A 22,360-nucleotide genomic window follows, 5' to 3' on the forward strand; every position below is an offset into this window, starting at 1 on the left:
AGCATAGCATTCAACTTCATGATGAATCATATCATGAAACAAAGTCACCATGGCTCTCTGATACAGGCACTGACGTTCTGCTCCTCTAGAGGACAGTCTTCTCTCCATGGCAGCGTGTGCACAACGACATTGGTACTTGACCTGGCATATCCTGACATGACCAGGTAAAAGTATCCACATGCTCTTTCATCAAGGCTACCATTCTGCTCTCGATTCGCCTCTGAAGCGGCTCTAATTTTCATCTCCTTCCTGACCTCGGCGGTGCGTGGAATAACAGTCTTAACCCGCTCCACAGGCGGCTGAATCACCTTCTCCTCTTGTTTTAGCAATCTGGTTAATTCCAGCAGATCACAGTCTTCTTCGTCTTCTTCTTCAGCATGATAGATCGAATTGTCGAAGTCATATGAGGGGTAACCAAATCGTTATCAATGAGATCCGGAGAATTATTTTTCGACGTCGGAACGAGACAAAACAAAAAAGAAAAATGAAAATAAACATTGCCATTTTTATTTGTTTTTAAACTGCAAAAATAAATGAAAAACAGGGAACACCACTTTTTGACTGAAAAACATCCATTTATTAATGATGCAGAAAATGCAAATTTAAACATGAGGTGGCCCTTACAATGAACCATTACGTGTCGGGCAACACGTATGGCTTTCATGCATATAAACTGAAAACAAGAAATAATACTCTTCCAGATGAGTAACAATGTTGATTTTTCAAACCCTCCAGTTCAGGATTTGCTGCCCCGGTGCACACGGTTTTACCCAACCATCCAGCTTACAGTCACTGTTGGTCTTTCCACCCACTGCCCGGGTGTAATCTGAATCTTCAGCAATTGCACTCACCGTCGCTTGACCATGGACCGGTATGGGATTAGCATTAACATTCGGTGACGGCGCAAAATTGATAGCTTTGGAGTCCACCAGATCTTGGACGACATTCTTGAATGCTCTACAGCCCTCAATGTTATGCCCCTGCGTACCATAATGAAATTCACACTTGGCATTCTCATCGTAATCAGGAGGCCACTGATCTGTTCTTATCGGAACCATCGCCCTCGGCTGGACCAACCCCAAATCCCTCAACTTTTTGAACAGCACGGCATATGACACGGGCGGCTTGTCGAAGTGACGATCAACTCCTTTCCCTTTCACCTGGTACCCGGCTCTCGATTGCGGTGGCTGACGTTGCTGTCTGGCTGACTGATTACCAGCAGGGATGTTTACCGCAGCAGCATGCTGATAATAACGACCCCCACTATATCCTCTTTGCTCATACACAGCACTCGAGTCACCCTCATTCTTGCGCTGACCGTTCCCGAATGGTTTCTTTGATCCCGATGACGAAGCGCTACCACCCTGGATCTTCCCCATTTTCAGCCAACTTTCAATTCTTTCCCCTGCCACCACAATATCAGCAAAGTTGGTGACGGGACAACCCACCATTCTCTCGGCAAAGACCCCTTGCAAAGTACCCATGAAGAGATCAGACATCTCCCGATCCACCAAAGGAGGTTGCACTCTGGCAGCCAACTCCCTCCATCTTTGAGCATACTCTTTAAACCCTTCAGTATTCTTCTGAGACATACCCTGCAGCTGGGTACGACTCGGGGCCATATCAGCATTGAACTGATACTGTTTAAAGAAAGCATCTCCCAGATCTTGCCAACCCTTGATGTCAGCAGATTTCAGCTTGGTGTACCACTCCAGAGATCCTCCAGACAGACTGTCCTGGAAGAAGTACATCCACAGCTTCTGATCCGTCGTGTAGGCAGAAATCTTACGTACGAAAGCTTGGAGGTGAGTTTCCGGGCAGGAACTCCCATTGTATTTGTCAAAGGCCGACGCTTTGAATTTCTGCGGGATCACAATCCCCTCTACTAGCCCCATGTTGGACATGTTCACCACCCCAGGAACGGCATAACTTTCAAGTACCTTGATCTTCTCAGCCAGCAGCTGAATCTCCTTGTTCTGAGGTGGAGCACTGTAAGGCACAAACGGTTCGTTCTGCATCGAGAACTGATCAGCCTCTCTATCTTCCTCCTGATCTTCATCAAATCCGTAGAACGGAGGCACAAAATTATCTTTCATATTCTGCCCCGGTTGGCCACCAGCACCACTGAACCCACCAGCATTATTCACAATACCAACAGTTGCTCTCTTTTCACCATCACGAGACCCCAGCCCCTGGTTGGAGACACCATCCAGATTAACAACACTGTTAGCAGCTGAAGCCCGCTCGAGCTTTTCAACTTTGTCAGCCAAAGCTTTCTGATCAACTGCAAAACCCTGCATGAGGTTGATCAACTCAGTCATCTTGTCTTTCAGCTCAAGGAGATCAGTACTCGGAAGATCCATCAGCCTAGGAGTGTTGCGTCTGGTGAAGTATCTGTGAGGTCGGGTTGAGCGCAAAGGTACAGTTCTGCGAGCGCGAGCAATGATTCCTGCAAAACAGCAAACAGGTTAATATGCATGAATGCAACGTCTATCCATATGAGGAAGCTTCTGTCCTTCGATTCTGATTTCATCGAGACAGATAATATTTCACCAATAACGTTTTGACATTCATATTCTGAAATTCAAGATGTCTCTCAACCAGATTCTCAATCAATAATACTCCCCATATGGCTAGACGTGAGTTTGAGTGCAGATGAATGCAAAATGAGAATGATGCAGATGAATGCAATGCACTGGGCCATCCTCCAAGTCATCTGATCATCTGCACTGAATCTGGTCTCTGAACTGATCGTAACCATCTGAGGAATGTACCATCACAAATCTGACCCACGGGTTCCGAAATAAACGGAAAACAGATACATCATCATCATCATCACTGGACCATCTCTGAGCAGACACACCACCACCATCTGAATCGGCCCGGGGAATCCTGAAATAAACGGATCCCCACTGATAAATAACTCGGCCCGGGGAATCCTGAAATAAACGGATCCCCACTGATAAATATCGGACAGCACTCCGGCGTCACGACAATAAATGACCATAAATCCGACTTATAAATGTGTCTCTGATACACGGAACCAAGAGTCACCATCTGAGTCACCATCAATCACCAACAGTCACCATCTGTACCTGTTAAAATGATCATTCCCTCCCCACTCACGGGTGTCATCTAGGCCAGGGTAAAGTCGAAAGAAACGCAGCATAAATAACCTTTCGCAGAATACCATCATATACACACCCGAAGTATGTAACGATCATATCCTACCAGGGTCTGAACTGCTCGTGATATCAATGTTCCGCTAAGTGGCGCCATACCACCCGCTTCCCATGAATCACTCTATTCCTAATCATCCTAGATTTTCACTCATGGTCTGGGTATTGGACCTTTTACCTCAACTGACTCCCCCCCAAAACAGAGGAACCACCTGTACAGAGGACGGCAACAATATGATAGTATGATGCATGCAGACATTAATGCAAATATATACACAGGTTAGAATAATAAATGCAATAAATAACACAAAACAAGCAACCTAACTCGTCCTAGAACGCTAGGAAGGACTCGCTTAGGGACGATGGACCAGCATAGGTCTACATCAAGTCCCCAGCAGAGTCGCCAGCTGTCGCATCCTGCGAAAAATCAACCGGCGAGCCTAAAAATAAAAACACACAGAGCCGCCACTAAACGTTATTTATCCCAAGATAGGGAAAGGAAACGCTCAGAGAAACCTGGAAAGACATGGTCTCGCGACCAGAGAGAAAGGGTTCGGGAGTCGGTTACACGAGGGGAAGGTATTAGCACCCCTCACGTCCTAGGTACTCCTAGGGATCCACGTCCTAGAATAAAGAAAAGGTTGCTAAACATCACACACACACACAGGGAACGCAGGTGGGGTTAGGAGAAACGGGCTCGATAAGGCGTCGCACCTTATGCCTACATATCTTGTCTGGAACAAGAATCAGAGCCACTGTAGTTCGGCTTACGCACGCCAAACAACACAAAACATACAAACAAGCAAGGGTGGCAAACATGGAGCCCGACAACCACTGGATGGAATTATGTCGGCATCCGAACCAAAACACACTCAAATGGGCAAACATGGAGCCCGACAGCCAATCACTGGACTTACGTCAGTATCCGAACCCAAACAATCAATAGCATACAACAAACAAACATACAAACACACGCAAAAAAGAAAAAGGTTGCCCGGAGTGGTCTCGCACGACCACCTGCCTACATACCTCGTCTGGAACGAGGATCAGGGCGATGTAGTTCCCCTGAAAGGGACTAAATTGCTAACCAGAAACCGGGGAAAGATACACAACTAGGGAGCTGAGACTCGAGCCTAATGTTGTCATGCATCGTTAACCCTAAGTTCGGTTTTCTATCCTACTTGCATAAGCAAACTAACCTAACCAGGAAAGAAGCTAGCACACAAGCATACAATCATATATCATCAAATGAGAACAGGTATCTCAAACAAACATGTCAATCAGATATCCACATAACACGCACTATAGCCAAACAAGGGGCTCAATCAATCAGGTTTGACTGCCTAAGCAAGTCGTCTGTACCGGCTGTGTTTGCTCTTAACCTTGCCATTACGAGGCTAAGGTGAAGCAGATGAAAGGATGAAGTGAGGATGAGACCTCACAGCTCTTATCCCTAACCAGGGAGAGCTGACAAATGAGCATGGGTCCAGAATGGGGGAACCCTTCTATGCTCGATGACTCTGACTCAATGTGCACTGCACAGATCTTGGGCTTTTGATCTCAATGCTACAACCATGTAATGGGAGCAAGGAGAAGACTCAACTGAATAGTGGGGGACAGGTTGCTTGTCCCTACCTTCCACCAATTGCCTTACTTGAAGGGCTTTTCCTGCTTGGCTTAAAAATAAACATACACAAGCATTGCCTCTTAAGGAGGACTTCAGACAATTTGCCCGGCCCGGTAACAGCCGGGTCTCCAGACTACATGAAGTTTTAAGAAGTTACCTCAATGCAAATTGCTTATGCAAAGCAAAGCAAAGCAATAGTTCACAAGGAACTGAGCAACTAAAGTACCTGGAAACAATCAAACTCAGTCAGTATTCAATCAGACAAATTGTACAGCAAACAATCAAACAGTTTAAACAATACAACACAAAGCAAGCCCAAGGCTTAAGCCCAAGCTCCAACACCTACAAAACAATGTTATGTTAGTGTACAAACATCCACAACATCAATTAAAATTGGATTTGGATCATTCTCCATGTACATTGCTTTTTTTGATCCTGAAAAATCAAGCAAATATTAGCAACTAGACCACTAGGCCAAGCCTAGGGTCCAAAAGCAAGAAAAAAGTTAAAACAGCAAGGTATCCACCATCCAACATCAAATTAACATCAAACAAGAGCAAACATCCTGGGTCTCATGTTTATATCATCCATCAAGTTCAATTCATGCACAAAACAATCCATATTGGTTCAAATGAAGCACCAAATATACAAACAGAAGTATTGCATTCAAAGCCATGCCAAAACACATCAAAAAAATCTCAAATTAAATACACCTAAACAGGGGTCAATCAAGGTCTACCATGTCAAATTTGAGCTCAATTGGGCAAATGGAACCATGTCAATGAAAATCAACAAAAACAGACACCATTTCATGCTTCAATTCATACCATCAATGCATACATCCACTTCAAAAATTCATATCTCATTGAAAACAAAAAAGAAATGGATGGGACCAAAACAGGAATGTCACATTATGTGTCTACAACATGCATATCAAATTTCATGACCATACAATTCCATATGAGGATTTCCCAATCATTCTACCAACCTATGTCATATGAGCTTGCACAAATGATCTCCAGAAATGAAAAATCATGATCAAATAGAAAATGCAGTGAAAAATTCTACAAAAATTCATACAACATCACGACATGCTAACTAACCATCATGCAAAATTTCATTCAATTCTAACATGTATAGGTCACTCAAAAAAATCCTGCAAGTTGACATAATGAGGTGTGACACAAATTGTCACACCTAAGTTCCAGAATTTGCTGCTCTCTAACCAGGTATCCAAAATTCATGAAATTTACATATAAATAATCCTCAATGAGTCAAGAACCACCACAAAAATTTTCAAGAATTTATTCTACATTATGAGCATTTCATGATCAAATTACAAACATGTATCAAAAATGGACATACAATGGAAAACCCTAGGTCAAATAAAATATTCCCCAAGCACAACTTTGACCAATAGGTCAAAAAAACCTACACTCAACAAGGAAGCTATAGAAAAAATTTCCATATTTTTTGGATTTTTTTACTATTTTTTACGATTTTTTAAAGGTCATATGAATTTTTTAATAATTAAAATGAATTAACTTAAATTAATGAAATTGCAGTGGCATTATGGTAATTTTTGGCGCGGCGGGAAACACATTATTTGAATTTTCAAACGAAATTAAGGATCAAACACATGAAATTCCCAGAAACTTCATCTTCCAAGTCCAGCAATGCCAAGAACACGTGGATTTCAAATCATCACCAAAACGAACAAGTGAATATCCGTTAGAACCGTCTTAACATGTAGATCTCAAATATCAACTTAATTTAACCTAAAAGTTCCTAAATCTCACAGATCGATCGAGTTAGGGTTTTGGTTCTAAACTTAAAATCAAGATTTCTTCCTCTACGGTTATCCATTCGCAAAACCAAAAGCATCACAGTGCTCTACACGAAACGCACTACACAAAGCATACAATAATTAACCAAATCACGAGTTTCGAATTCTGAGCACCTGAAATGGCAGTGGCGAGATTGACGAGCTTTGCGCGTGGAAGTCCAAAACAGTTGTAGTAAAAGGTTTGGAAGAGTGAACAGCGAAGCTAGATTCAATTGTAGTAGCTCCTAGTGCATGAAAACCTCAATTCACCATTGATGCCTCCAACATGAACAGCCACGAATGGAGCTTCTCTTGATCCAAATTTCCAGAACAGATGGAGTAGAGGATGATTGAAGATCAATGCAAAAAGAAATTCGAGAATTGATCAAGAATTCAAGGAGTTTGATGAATTTTTGTTCAATGTGTTCTTGGGAGATTTTGGAGAATGTGGAGAGTTTTTGGATCTGACCTTGGGATTGTGAATTTTCTGTTATGATTATGGAGTGATTAGGAATATATATACTCAGCCTTAATCATGATTAACAAATGATTAATCAAAATTGCAATGTTAAGCTAAATGCACTTTTTTTCAATTTGGCCAAAAATGCCCTTGCCTTATAACAGTCCAAATAGCAGCTGAATTATGGTTTCAACATGTCCAAAATACCACTTGTAATATGTAGAAACAATTCCCACCTCAATTGGATGCCTATTGTGCAATTTCACTATGTGGTAGAAAAAGGCCAATTTGTGCACTTTCACTTTTCATGCCAAAACTCACATTATGAGACATAGCCATGAAATGAATATTCAAACATACTCTAAATGCCATTCCTGAGGTGTTGGAAAAAGTCCCATTCAAAAATTCCAATTATTTTGAGATTTGGACAATTTTGCCCCTGGTCCAATTCAGCTGTCCAGTTGAAAATTGACTTTTTGCCTTGGCCATTTTTGAACAAATCCAATGATGAACCCTCAAAGTACATGTCAAATGGAGTTTGTGCATATAAAGAACTTGCAATTTGGACAAACCATGTGGAAGTTATGGCCTCCTGATTACGGTCTTTTCTGAAATTCACTGAGCCATATCTTGCAAACCGTACATCGGATTTTCAAGTTCTTGGACTTTTTGGAAAGGTGAGAACAAGATCTACATCTGTCATGTTGAACAATTTTTCATTTGAAGCTTCCTTGGACTTCTGTTTTTGAGGTCAAAAACTTTCCATTTTTGGAAACTTCAGTTACCAGTCACTTTCCATTTTTGGCAGTTTTTGTCCTGACCTGATTTTCTTCAATTTTAAGCTTTGAGATGTCAAATATCACTTGTTCCAACATGAATGAAGTGTGTCTGACTTGTTTCCACCTCCAAATCCACCAGATCATGTACAGTTGACCACAGTTGACTTTTCATCTGATAGATGAATCTGGCAATGCATAGATCAAATTGAACCCCAATCTCCAACTGAAATGGCTCAAGGGTGAAACCCTAGCCTCAATAATCACCATATAATCACAAAATGAACCTCATAACCATCAGAAACCTCATCTCCTGATCCAGCCCTGATTGGCCCAATACAACTGATTAGGGTTGACCTGTGGTCAAAACCCTAATCTCAAGGAATCTTCTTCAATCTTCTGATGACATCCCACCATGATGATGATGATGTATCAATCCAATCAACATGAAGACCAATACCCTTGAGAATCATGAAACCCTAATCCACAGCCCAATCCTCAGATGGCCCATGACTAATCAATAAAACCCTGGCCTGCACTTGACTTCCTCATCTCCTGATCAAGACTTGGGAAGATGGCTTGCACAATGTAACCACATGTTATGCAATATGAAATGCCTAATGCCCTAAAATGATATGCAAATATGTTAATGCTAGTCCCAAGAGAGGAGGGCAAATTTTGAGGTGTTACAAATAGAAGAAGCCATTGATTTGAGAATCAAAACGCTTGACATATTTGGAGATTCCGCTCTAGTGATCAATTAGGTCAATGGAGATTGGAATACGAACCAGCCGCATTTGATTCCGTATAGAGATTACACCAGAAGAATACTGACGTTCTTCAAGAAGGTGAAGTTGTATCATGTCCCTCGGGATGAGAATCAGATGGCTGATGCCTTGGCTACTTTATCTTCCATGATAAAAGTTCATTGGTGGAATCATGTGCCACATGTTGCGGTGAATCGACTCGAGAGGCCTGCGTATGTGTTTGCAGCCGAGTCTATTGTGGCGATTGATGAGAAACCGTGGTACTATGACATCAAGAACTTCCTCAAGACTCAAGAGTACCCTGAAGGTGCATCGAAGAATGACAAGAAAACCCTGAGAAGGCTGTCTGGAAGCTTTTATTTGAATCAGGATGATGTGCTGTACAAGCGGAACTTTGACATGGTCTTGCTCAGATGCGTGGATAGACATGAAGCAGACATGTTGATACAAGAAGTGCACGAGGGTTCGTTTGGTACCCATGCTGGTGGTCATGCAATGTCAAAGAAATTGTTGAGAGCCGGCTATTACTGGATGACTATGGAATCCGATTGCTTCAAGTACGCTCGGAAATGCCATAAATGCCAGATCTATGCTGATAAGGTGCATGTACCACCAAGCCCGTTGAATGTCATGAACTCGCCTTGGCCGTTTGCTATGTGGGGCATTGATATGATCGGGAAGATTGAGCCTACTGCTTCGAATGGACATCGCTTCATTTTGGTTGCGATTGATTACTTCACCAAATGGGTAGAAGCAGCTTCATATGCTAATGTTACCAAACAAGTGGTTGCCCGGTTCATCAAGAAGGAGATCATCTGTCGTTACGGAGTTCCCGAGAGAATCATTACTGACAATGGTTCAAATCTCAATAACAAGATGATGAAAGAGCTTTGCAGAGATTTCAAGATCGAACATCACAATTCTTCTCCTTACAGACCAAAGATGAATGGTGCTGTAGAGGCAGCTAACAAGAATATCAAGAAGATTGTGCAGAAGATGGTCGTCACGTACAAGGATTGGCACGAGATGCTGCCTTTCGCTTTGCATGGGTACCGTACCTCAGTGCGTACGTCGACCGGGGCAACCCCCTACTCCCTCGTGTATGGTATGGAAGCAGTCCTACCAGTTGAAGTGGAGATCCCTTCTCTGAGGGTGTTATTGGATGTCAAGCTGGACGAAGCCGAGTGGATTCGTACAAGGTTTAATGAGTTAAGCCTTATCGAAGAGAGACGGCTAGCAGCTGTGTGCCATGGGCAGTTGTATCAGAGAAGGATGAAGCGAGCCTTTGATCAGAAGGTGCGTCCTAGGACATTTCAGACTGGTGATCTAGTTTTGAAGAGGATCCTTCCTCCCGGTACAGATAACAGGGGCAAGTGGACTCCTAATTATGAAGGTCCATATGTTGTGAAGAAGGTTTTCTCCGGTGGAGCCTTGATGCTTGCAACGATGGATGGTGAAGATTTTCCGTCCCCTGTTAACTCAGATGTAGTCAAAAAATACTTCGCGTAAATTGACCCGCTGGACAAAAAGAACAAAAGAGTCCAGGCAAAAAAGGGCATCCCGGCGAACCAAAAACAGAAAGAAAAGGTTCGGGCAAAAATTAGGGATATAAATGAAAAGAAGTTGTACACCCGGTAAGTCGAAAACCCGCAAGGGCGGCTTAGGCAAAAATGGGTATCCCGGTGGATTGAAAACCCGAAAGGGCGATCCAACCCAAAAGAGGGACTAAAGCGAAGACTACAGTCTGAGTTACTTGTGCTTCTTTGCGCTTCGTCAGCTGCCATCTTGAAAGATGTGATCGGTCCAGTCATTCTTCTCAGAAAGCAAGGAGTTGGGGGGAAAACTGATGATCTGTGGGTTATAACAGAATTGGGAAATAGTGGATGCCGTATTCACATTGCCATTAGGATAGTTTATTTTCCTTTTGTGCGCAATTACCTCTTTCTAGGGATTGCTTCCCAATGTATTTGCCTTTTCGGGCACATTTTCAATCAATAAAAGTTGTTATTCAGATAAATAGCTCTCTTGTTTTTATTTTTACTGTTTTGTTTGCAAAAACGTCCGAATTTTTGATAAACATTGCATATAATAAAACATGAAGGCTTAACAATAACCTGCAGAAGGATAAAACATTTGAAAATCATTTTGAATGTTGAGGACACTTGAGCATATCTCGGCCATGTACCCCTGGGGCATTGTGTTCTGCTGTTTTACAGGTCGCCTTCTGTGATCATCTCCCCAGCAAGTTATTCTCGGAGCAAGTTTGATATCTGTCCGAGCTGTATTCCCCTGCAGAGGTGCCTGTGGATGGTATCTTCTTTCCTCAGCAGATGTAAGGACTGCATATCCCCAGCAGGCCTGTGTTGGCAGATTTCCCCCAGTTGAGATCCCCGCTGAGTACCTGGTAGATATTTTCCCCAGGAGGGTTTCCCCAGCGGAGTTTGTCATGGGGATGTTGTTTCCCAACAGTTGGGTTTGTGATATGTTATTCCCAGCACGGCCGTGAGTGTTTCTCCCAGCAGGGTTGTGAAGGTCTATCACCAGTATGATATAATGTGTTATCATCCCCACCAGAGTTGTTCTCCTCGGCAGAATGGTGTGGGTTTGTTCTTCAGCAAGTTTACCCCGAGTGGAGCGGGTTTCAAGAAATATTTCTCCAACTGAGTTTAGTCTACTTGTGGATTAGACGGGTTCCCGTGGCAGATCAGTATTGGCATCCCCAGCTGAGTTTAGTCTACCTGTGGATTGTGTGGGTCGTCCCCAGGGGAGTAAAAGTTATTCCTCAAGGCAGAGTTGTCATACCTGAGGTTTGGTTAAGTCTTCCCCCAGTGAAGTGCTATATCATCCTCCAATAAGGTGATCTTGTTACTCCAGAGAGTACTATCCCTGAAGAGTTGCCTGGTCTACTTCCCCAGCGGAGTATTGAGTGCCTCCCAAGTGGCGTCCCCGAGTGGATTGGATCCTGTGAAGGATATCCCCAGCGAAGTCTATCTTATTCCCGGCAACAGTTTTGGTTCTCTAGCATGGGTGAGAAGTCGGTGCTTTCTCCGCAAAGCATTCCCAGATGAAGGCTCTCCCTGCAGAGCATTCCTCAGTCAGAGTCTCTCCGCCAGGTTGGAGTACCTGATCTTTTGGCTCCGTAGCCAGGTGCATTTGCATTTTGCATGTAGTAATCATTGCATCCTCAAAACGCGTAGCATTTCCATTCAATGTGGAGCATTACACCATAGAAAAATTCAAACATATGCATTCATGTGTTCCGAAACCTGTCAGACCGTATCCCCGGCAAAGGCGGATGTTCGTTTAACTTGTACAGCACGTTTGCTACAGTTGCTCCTGACAGCATTCAGGATTAATGATCCCCACAGAGGTTTATTTCCTCATCCGTTGGTGAAAGGAAAGCACGTGTCTCCCCAGTGAAACCCCCTGCCAGTATGTGGCCTTGCCCAGAGACGTCAGTATCCTGTCAGCACCCGCGTGTGTCGTTTCTTTGGTGTCGGTAAACACCATCTTTCGGTGATTTCCCAGTCATGCGTAGTGTCTGGTCTTCTTTTGATGTCGGTAAACATCATCTTTCGATGTTCATAACGTCGTCCCTTCCCTAGTGAAGTTCCTCCTCTCCGTTGGTGTCGATAAACGTCGAGTTTTTCCTACGCGTCCGTTGGCGTATAGTTGATATCTTTCCCCACAGGGTCGTCCCCAGAAGTTTTCTCCTCTCCGTTGGTGTCGATAAACGTCGAGTTTTTCCTGTGCGTCCTATGACGTATAGTTGATTGTTCCTCGCAGATCATTTGGTAATACCAGATGATTCCCCTCAGAGTTTCCTCCTCTCCGTTGGTGTCGATAAACGTCGAGTCTTTCCTATTCGTCCTATGATGTCTAGTTGTACCCTTCCCCAAGTGGATCTACCTCCCCGCTGGTTTCGATAAACGTTGTTTTTTTCTCATTCGTCCATGAACGTCTGATTGTATACCCTATTCCCAGTTCATTCATTAATGTCTGGTTGACTTCCCAACCAGAATTCCCAGTAGACGTCCTATTCGGTTTCCGGTTGTGGTGCCTTTCCCTCGTGAAGTGGCTTTCTCCTTCTCCCTTTCGTCCTATGACGTCTGGCTGAGTTTTCTCCTCCTCCGTTGGTGTCGATAAACGTTGAGTCTCCCTTTCGTCCTACGACGTCTGGCTGAGTTTCCTCCTTCTCCGTTGGTGTCGATAAACGTTGAGTCTCCCTTTCGTCCTATGACGTCTGGCTGAGTTTCCTCCTTCTCCGTTGGTGTCGATAAACGTTGAGTCTCCCTTTCGTCCTATGACGTCTTGGCTGAGTTTTCTCCTTCTCCGTTGGTGTCGATAAACGTCGAGCTTCTCCCTTTCGTCCTATGACGTCTGGTCGAGTCTTCCCATTCATCCTATGATGATTGGTTACCTCTCCGTTGGTCTTGGTAAACGTTGAGTTTTTCCCCATTTCGTCCGCTGACGTATGGTTGTATCACTATCCTTCCAATCATTCATTAATGATTGGTTACCTCTCCGTTGGTCTTGGTAAACGCTGAGTTTTTCCCACTGCGTCCGCTGACGTATGGTTGTATCCTTTCCTGGTTATCCCCAGTAGAGTTGATTTACCTCTCCGTTGGTCTTGGTAAACGTTGAGTTTTTCCCATTCCGTCCGCTGACGTATGGTTGTATATCTCTTTCCATTCATCCGATGATGATTGGTTACCTCTCCGTTGGTCTCGGTAAACGTTGAGTTTTTCCTAGTTGTCCGTTGGCGTCTAGTTGAGATGATTTCTGTTCCCATTCATCGTGTGTCGATGCTTGGATGTGCTTGTACCTCTGGAAAAAAAAACAACAAAAACAAGAAAAATAATTCCCAGCAGTGTGCAAATTTCTACGGTACTCGGTATTCAATCCCTGTTTACCCTGAAAGTCTGACAGCCATTGCTCTCATCCATTCGGGTTCCCAGTTGATTGAATAGGGGCAGCTGTATCACCTCAAATTTGCACCCTACCATTGAATACATTCATTTCATATTAGGTCATAGCATTAACAATGTCCACTGCATAACATTGCATTGTCCATTTGCCCAAGTGCAAGTTCAGCTGACCAATCAGGACAAACTGGTCAGGAGATCAGGTCAATCAAGCAAGCAAGTGCCATTTTTATTGAGACAAAGCCTTAGGGTTGATTTTTCAAGCTCATATGGTCCAAGGATCATTTTGAAGTGGTTTGGCCAAAGATTGGATGCTCAGAAGTCACCAGTCATTGTTCAGTCAACCAGAAACCCTAGAAAGTCAACTGTGGTCAACTGTGGTCAACTGTGCCTGATTTTATGGATTGGAAGGTGGGAAATGGTTTGAAAGGCCTCATTCATGTCCATATAAATCTCATTTGACATGCCAAAGACCAAGGTTGAAGATTTGGAGGCCAGACAGAAAATTTCCAAAAATAGCAGATGACCTGTAATCTCAGCTGCCCAAAATGGAAACTTTTTCTCCTCAAGATAACTTCATCATACAAGCTTCAAATGGAATTTTGTCCAACATGAAAGTTGAAGATCTTGTTCTCACCTTTCCAAAAAGTCCAAGAACTCAAAAATCCAATGTGTGGTTTGCAAAATATGGCTCAGTGAATTTCAGAAAAGACCCGTAATCAGGAGGCCATAACTACCACATGGTTGGTCCAAATTGCAAGTTCTTTATATGCACAAACTCCATTTGACATGTACTTCAAGGGTGCATCATTGGATTTTTCCAAAAGTGGCCAAGGCAAAAAGTCACTTTTCAACTGGACTATTAAACTGGATCAGGGGCAAAATTGTCCAAATGTCAAAATATTTGGAATTTTGAGATGAGACTTTTTGTAACACCTCAGGATTGGCATTTAGAATGTGTTTGAACCGTCATTTCATGGCTAGGCCTCATAATTTGAGTTTTGGCTTGAAGAATGAAAGTGCATAATTAGGCATTTTTCTACCACATGATGAAATTGCAAATTACATAGCCTATGGAAGTGGGAATTGTTTCTACACATCAGATATGGCATTTTGGACTTGTGTGAACCAAAATTGAGCTGGCATATGGACTGATTTAGAGGAAGGGTGTTTTGGCCATTTTTGAGTGAAAATGCATTTTGCTTACAATGCTATTTGGTTAATTACCTTGGTTAATTGTGGATTAAGCTGACATATAAAAGCTTAATCATTCCATAAACATAACAGAATTTTCATTTCACCAAAAATTCAGATCAAAATCATCAATATTCTCTCAAAATCTTCAAGAATCCACAAAAACCAAAATCCTCAAAACTCTATCAAACGGTGATCAATTGGCATTCTTCTTTTTGCACCGATCTCACTTTGGCCATTACTCCATCTGTTTGCACCTGTTAGCATCAAGATCATCGCCAAACTCCACTGTCCAAAGGAGATCCATCCATGGTGTTTGAAGATTGTTCGTAATAGAGGTAGATTCAAGCCAAGCCACGAGTCGTATCCTCTTCACCAGTCATCATTCTTCAGCTGTTTCGAGCTTCCACGAGCAAATACTCCATAATTCGCTGCTGCCATAGCAGGTAGGTCCAAATTCGATCTCAAGATTTTGTTGAATCATTGTGTGCGTGTGGTAGAGCATGTCACGTAGATTACGGTGCTGGTTTCAGAATTGCAAATGGTTGATTGTAGGCTTAGAAATCGTAACTCGAAGCTTGGATCTAAAACCCTAACTCATTCGATTCTTGAGATTTAGTAATTGTTAGGTTAATTGGAGATGAGATTTATGATCTACACGTTTGTACGGTTCCAACGACTATAAGATTGCTCATTTTGGTGTTGATTTGTGAAATGCGTGTTCTTGAGCCATGGTTGAGTTTTCTGGAAATTTCATGTTGAAGATGATGATAATATGCGCGTTTGATCCGTGAACTGGTTTGAAAATTTGAATTGGGAGTTTCCCTCCCCCGCGCCCAAGAATTACATTTCTGTCACTGGTTTTAATTTATTTAACTAATTAATTCTAAAAAATTCATAAAAATACTTTAGCACCTTAAAAAATTCATAGAAAAATACAGAAAAATCAGAAAAATGTGAAAATTATTTTGTTGACTTTGTCATTGAGTGTAGATGATTTTTGACCTATTGGTCAAAGTTGTGCATGGAATATTTTTCATTTGACCTAGGGTTTCTTCCACATGTGTATATTTTGATACCTTAGACTAATTTGATCATGAAATTCTCATAATGTAAAATAAATGATTGGAAATTTTTGTGATGATTGTTGACTGGTTGAGGTTTATTTCCATATAAATTTCATGCATTTTTGATACCTGGTCATTGAGTTACATTTTTTTGAACTTAGGTGTGACAATTTGTGTCACACCTCATGATGCCAATTTGTTGGAATTTTTTGCATGACCTATACTTGTTAGAATTGATTGAAATTTGGCATGGATGCTCATTAACATGTTAGGATCCTTTGTGAATTTTTGTGGAATTGTTCATTGTGTTTTCTAATTGATCATGATTTTTCATTTCTGATGATTGAATTTGCAAGCTTGTATGATACATGTTGGTAGATTGGTTGGGAAATTCTCATGTGGTACTGTATGATCATGAAATTTGATATGCCTGTAGTAGACACATGTTAGGACCTCCCTGTTTTGGTCTCATCCATTTCTTTATTGTTTTCATTAAGATATGGATTTTTGAAGTGGAAGTATGTATTGATGTTGTGATTTGGAGCCAATAATTGTGTCTGTTTTTGTTGATTTTCATTGACATGGTTCCATTTGCCCAATTGAGCTCAAATTTGACATGGTAGACCTTGAATATCCCCTGTTTAGGTGTAAATTGTTTGAGAATTTTTGGGATTGTGTTGATGTGGATTTGAATGCAATAATTCTGTTTGTAGGCTTAGGGCTTCCTTTGAACTAGTTTGCCTTATTTTGTGCATAGAATGAGCATGATGAATGATATGACCATGAAATTTGGTAGAATAGTTCCTGACATGTGTAGCTTTCATTTGGCTTTGGTCCTACTAATTTCCCATGTAATGTCACTGTTTACCATTGAATTGAAGTTAATGTACCTTTTATGGACTCATTTGATGTTGTTTTTGCATGCTTTGTCATGTTTAATTAATTCCTATTGATCTACTAGTCCAAATGGCTCGAAAATTGACATGAAGCTTGTTGAATTTCCCCTGTTTATGATATGATTTTTGTGGATTTTATTGATCCTTTTTGGCATTTATTTGTATGTGATCTTGCTGGCCATTCATATGTGACTTAACATTGCATCTTTTGCCTTATATGTTGCATAAATTGAAATGTGTGCATAGTTAGGGTGTGGGACCAATTGGTATCCCTTTGTAATTGAAATGGTTTGACTTTGATCATGAATTGGTTGCTGTTTTAAGATTTTTCCATCTTTTTGACCCTAGGCTAGTCCTAGTGGTCATGTTACTTACATTTGAATGTGATTGTGGCTTTTCAGGTTAAGAGGTTAAGGCTTAAGGATATTGTTTCACATTTGGGATGTTTTGCTTGATACTTGTAAACTAATGTGGCTGTTTTGTAGGATGTTGGTCCACATGGACTTGTGCTATGCACATTATTGTTTGGTTATGATTGTACATTGTTGATTCTTAATGTTGTTGTTTTGTTTGTGTCGGGATGCTGATTCTGTTTGACTGTTTCCAGGTACCCTTAGTTGCTCAGTTCTCTTAAGAACTTGCATTGCTTTGCTTATAAGCAATTGGCATTGAGGTATAGAGCCTTCTTCTTCATGTAGTCTGGAGACCCGGCTGTTACCGGGCCGGGCACATTGTCTGAAGTCCTCCTTAAGAGGCAATGATTGTGTATGTTTATATTTGTCCCAAGCAGGAAAAGCCCTCATTTGAGGCAATTGGTGGAAGGTAGGGGTAAGCAATCTATCCCCCACTATTCTGTGAGTCTTCTCCTTGCTCCCATTACATGGTTGTAGCATTGAGATCCAAGCCCAAGATCTTGTACATTGTACAGTCGAGTCTATGTCCTGAGCGTAGAAGGGTCCCCCCATTCTGGACCCACGCTCCCTTGTCTGATGCTCTCTCTGACTTGAGATAGAAGCAATGAGGCACACCCCTCATCACCTTTCATCTAGCTTCACCTTAGCCCCTCAATGGCAAGGTTAAGAGCTAACCTGACCCCGATACAGAGGCTTGTTTGTTGAGGTTGATATGACCCCTCGACTAAAGCCTAGCCCTGATGTTTGAGCCCCTTGTTGGTGTGTTTATTTCATGCTGTATATGTTTGTGTGGTGTGATTGTATCCCCTAGGTTTGCTAGACTCCGCGTAGTCTCGTTTGCATGACAATTAAGGTAGCACGGTTCCTTCGTATAGGACTTCCTTTCTTGCTTGAGCTTTCCTAAAACACAAACAAACATTATCCCCTCTTAAGGATACGTCCACTCCTTCTACTACAGGTGAGTAAGTCTCCAAAGGTCGAGCATCAGGTAGATTGCGTAGTGACGTTGTCCACTTAAAAAACACAAACCAACAGGAATAGTTTAGCCGAACTACGGCAACTCTGATTCTCATGTTCAGATGAGATACGTAGGCACGAGATGCGATGTCTTGTCGAGTTTGACTAACAACTAACACTAATTCTTTTCTCTCGCCCTCGTTGCGATTGAGACCTCCCCTTTCTCTTGCCCTGGTTGCAATCGAGACCCTTCTTCTTGTTACATGCTGTTGTGTGTTTTGGGTTCGGATGCTGACATAATTCCCTCAATTGGTTGTCGGGCTCCATGTTTGCCCTTTTGAGTGTGCTTTGGTTCGGATGCCGACATAATTCCATCATTTGGTTGTCGGGCTCCACGTTTGCCTTTGCCTGTTTCCGTTTGTGTGCGTGTTAGCCGAGCTACGAATGCTCTGATTCTTCTTCGTCCAAGGAGATACGTATGCATAGGATGCGACATCCTAGCGAGCATGTTTTCCCCCAGTCGAACTACTTTGACTCTGATGTCTATGCCTGATAGACTAAGTAGGCCCAGGATGCGGTATCCTGCCGAGTCAGTTTCAGTCTGTTTTCTTGTGTCTCCTTCAGCCAGTGTGTGTGTGTGAGCAGTGTTTAGCAACCATTTTCCCTTCCTATTGTGCGTGGATCCCGTCGAGTACGACGGATGCGTAGGGGTGCTAATACCTTCCCTTCGCATAACCGACTCCCGATCCCATTCTCTTTGGTCGCGAGACCATGTTCTTTTCCAGGTTTACTCTGAGCGTTTCCTTTCCCTCTTTTGGGATAAATAACGCACGGTGGCGGCTCTGTTGTTCTTGTTTTCCCGCCGGTTTTTCGCGTAATGCGACAATTTGTAATAATAATAATATAGTGTGCTATTAGTTGGACAAAGATAATTCTATAAATGCAAAGGGGTTGGAAGTAACTACCTAGTTAGATGATGTAGAAAGATGGATATTTTGTCATTTCTTGTTCTTATCTCGTTACTTTCAATTTTCTTTTTCATTATTTTTTTCATTTTAACGAGGTTTTTGAAGAAAAAGATTTAGGTTACACATAATCTACACTCCTTTGTTGTGTGTTACTTACCTTCAAATGGATTTATATTTGGTTTTTAAAATTACTATGCTTTTATCGATGATGATTAAGATATACATATGAATGAGAAATCGATGGGGTTGTGCCCTAATTATTAGTATTTAATACCATGTGATGATTCATATTAAAATAATAGATGATGACATGTTAAGTTGATACTATATTTTTATTTGACGAAGTTATACTAATGAGGATGATACCTATTTATTATAAGGAATTTATGAATGATTAGCCGTTGTCTTAAATCCAACATTGTTATTAATTTTTGGGTATTAATATTGACGATAGAAAAACTGACCATTTATAAAGTGTGAGTATGGAATCATATTTTGAATTACCTATATAAAGGAATTTACATTGTTAGTTCTAAATTATGAGAACTTATTATTGAAGTTCGAGAATAGAAACAAAATGAATAAATAAATTATAGATAATTAATAATAAGTTGATTAAGTAACCTTGACCATCTTTTTGTCTTGATTTATTAATGTTAGAGCCATCATTAATTGGTATGATATTATTAACAATTTTTGTGAACCTTTGATATGATATATGATTGATGTCATATATTTATATCTATTGTTATTATTTATTTTCTTATATGTTTTGTATTAGAATTCTATCTTATGCAAAATCTTCGAGTATTAATAGTTAATACATAAATTTATCATTATGGTCATGGTTCATTCAAATTTTATGATCATTTATTAATGTGATTTCTTTATATATGTTTGTGGTGTTAAAGTAAAATTCATTTTAATAAAAAACTTATCTTCTGAAACTGCTAAGGCATCATAATTGTCATAAATAATCTTGGTTCTATTTGATTCATGTCTAACAAAACGAGAAGTATAATAATTGATTTCGACAAAGTCAGTGCTTCCTTTTAACATGTATTTCTTCTTTTTAGTGAATCTTGGTAGCCTATTCCCCACATACTCTTTCGTTATTGTTGAATAATCTCCATAGAACACTAGGTCTAAAATCCTACATATTGGAATATAATGTCGCTATATAATTTTTTTTTGCAAATGTATTAACAATTAAAAGAGGATATGAAAAATTAATGAAACATGACATTAATATAGTGATAAATCACTCAAGGTGTGTTGTTAGTAGGGTTAGTAAAATGCATTAACCAACATGTAGGGGAGAACCAATGATTAAAATATCATCTACATATATCAATGCATAGAGAGTGATACCTTGTTGAGAGTAAATGAAGAGGGAATTGTCAAATTTTCTATGAGTGAAGCCAAAATGAACAAGGTCTGACTTAACATCTTCTACCAAGCCCTAAGAGCTTGGTTGAATCCATACAACACTTTATGTAGTTTACAACAAGTGAAGAATGTTTCTTCTTAAAACTAGAGGGTTGAAAGATATACACTTCCTCATTTAAGGAACCATTGAGAAACACGTTATTAATGTCAGCTTGTTATAGCTCCCATTTGTCAATGAGAGGCAAAGTAAAAAGCACACGAATGGTAGTTGATTTGACAACAGGTGATAATATCTCATTAAAATCAAATCCAAAATGTTGATGATAACCTTTGGTAACCATTCTCGTTTTGTATTTATTCACAGTTCCATCAAGATTTTATTTCACTTTAAAGACCCATTTACATCCCACTTTTCTATGAGGTGGGAGAGTCGTCAATTTTCACGTGTGTTTATCCAAGAGTGCATCATATTTAAGTTGCATATTCTGAAGCCAAACTGGTTGAGAGAGAGAGAGAGAGAGAGAGAGAGCTTGTTTAACAAATGTTGGTTTTATATGTAGAAGGAAGGCCTTAGGTTTATAATGACTTGTTTTGGCTATAGTTAACATTGGATGTTCATTTAACTGGTGAACTTGAGGAAGAGAAACATTCTTGATAGTAGGTGACAATGTCTCAATAGAGTTTTTGAGTTCTTTAAAAATTAGGTTGGATGTTGAGTTGAAGGTTAGGCCTGACTAGAGTGTTTAAAGGTGGGGGACCTGGTTGAGTGGATTGAGACATGTGAGAAGTGTGTTGAGAAAAACTAGGTACAAGACTAGAATGAGACATAGGTGACTTAGGATTAGGTTGGTCATCAACAGTAGAACTGAAAGACAGATTGTCAGCAGTTGTCAAAGGATAAAAAACATTATCCATTGGACTAATGCTAGGTATATAAGGCATTTTAGTTTAGTTTAATTGTGGGAAAAAATGGACAAAGGTTCACTTACATCTTTACGAGAGGTATTATGATCGTAGGGGAATAATGAAGAGAAAGAAACTAGGTGTTCATGAAAAATTACATCCTCTGAGATGAATATCTCGCCATACTTTTTCAAGCATCTGTAACACCTATATTGTGAGAAATGACCCCTATGTTTTTGAAAACCTTCGAGTAAATCTTCGTAATACACAAGGAGGGAATTTTTATAAAACCGTCATAACTTAAGTGTAGCAAAACATATTTTTTTCTTGTAATGATAACATAAGTTCTAAACAAAATTTTAGAGACTAAGTGTATTCCCTGCACCGACTATAATCTCAAAGATATTACCTGTCAAAATATAAACAAGAAATTCTATATAATGATGATGATGATACCTACTTATTAAAAGGAATTTATGTATGATTAGTTGTTGTCATAAATCCAACGTTGTTATAATTTTCGGGTATCAATGTTGATAATAGAAAAATTGATCATTTATAAGGCGCGGATATGAAACCAAAATTTGAATAACTTATATAATGGACTTTACATCGTCTGTATTAAAATATAAGAACTTACTATTGAAGTTCAAAAATAGGAACCAATTCTATAAATATGTTATAGTAGATAATCGTTGATAAGTTGATTAAGTGACCTTAACCATCTTTTTTTTCTAGATTTGTTAATGTTAGAGTCATCATTATTAAGTGATAGTAAAAACAAAATTGATATGATATTATGAAAAATTGTTGTTGCATGGAAGTGACTCTTTGCTATGATATATATTGATGTAGTATATTTATATATGTTGTTATTATTTATTTTCATATATGATTCGAATTAGAATTATCATTTATGCAAAATCTATAAATACTAATGGTTAATAGAGAAGTTTGTCATTATGTTCATGGTTCATTCAAACTTTATCCATGTGACTTAAGATTTTAAGATTT

This window comes from Lathyrus oleraceus, chromosome 3, assembly GCF_024323335.1.
Source record: "Lathyrus oleraceus cultivar Zhongwan6 chromosome 3, CAAS_Psat_ZW6_1.0, whole genome shotgun sequence".
Lineage (NCBI taxonomy): Eukaryota > Viridiplantae > Streptophyta > Magnoliopsida > Fabales > Fabaceae > Lathyrus > Lathyrus oleraceus.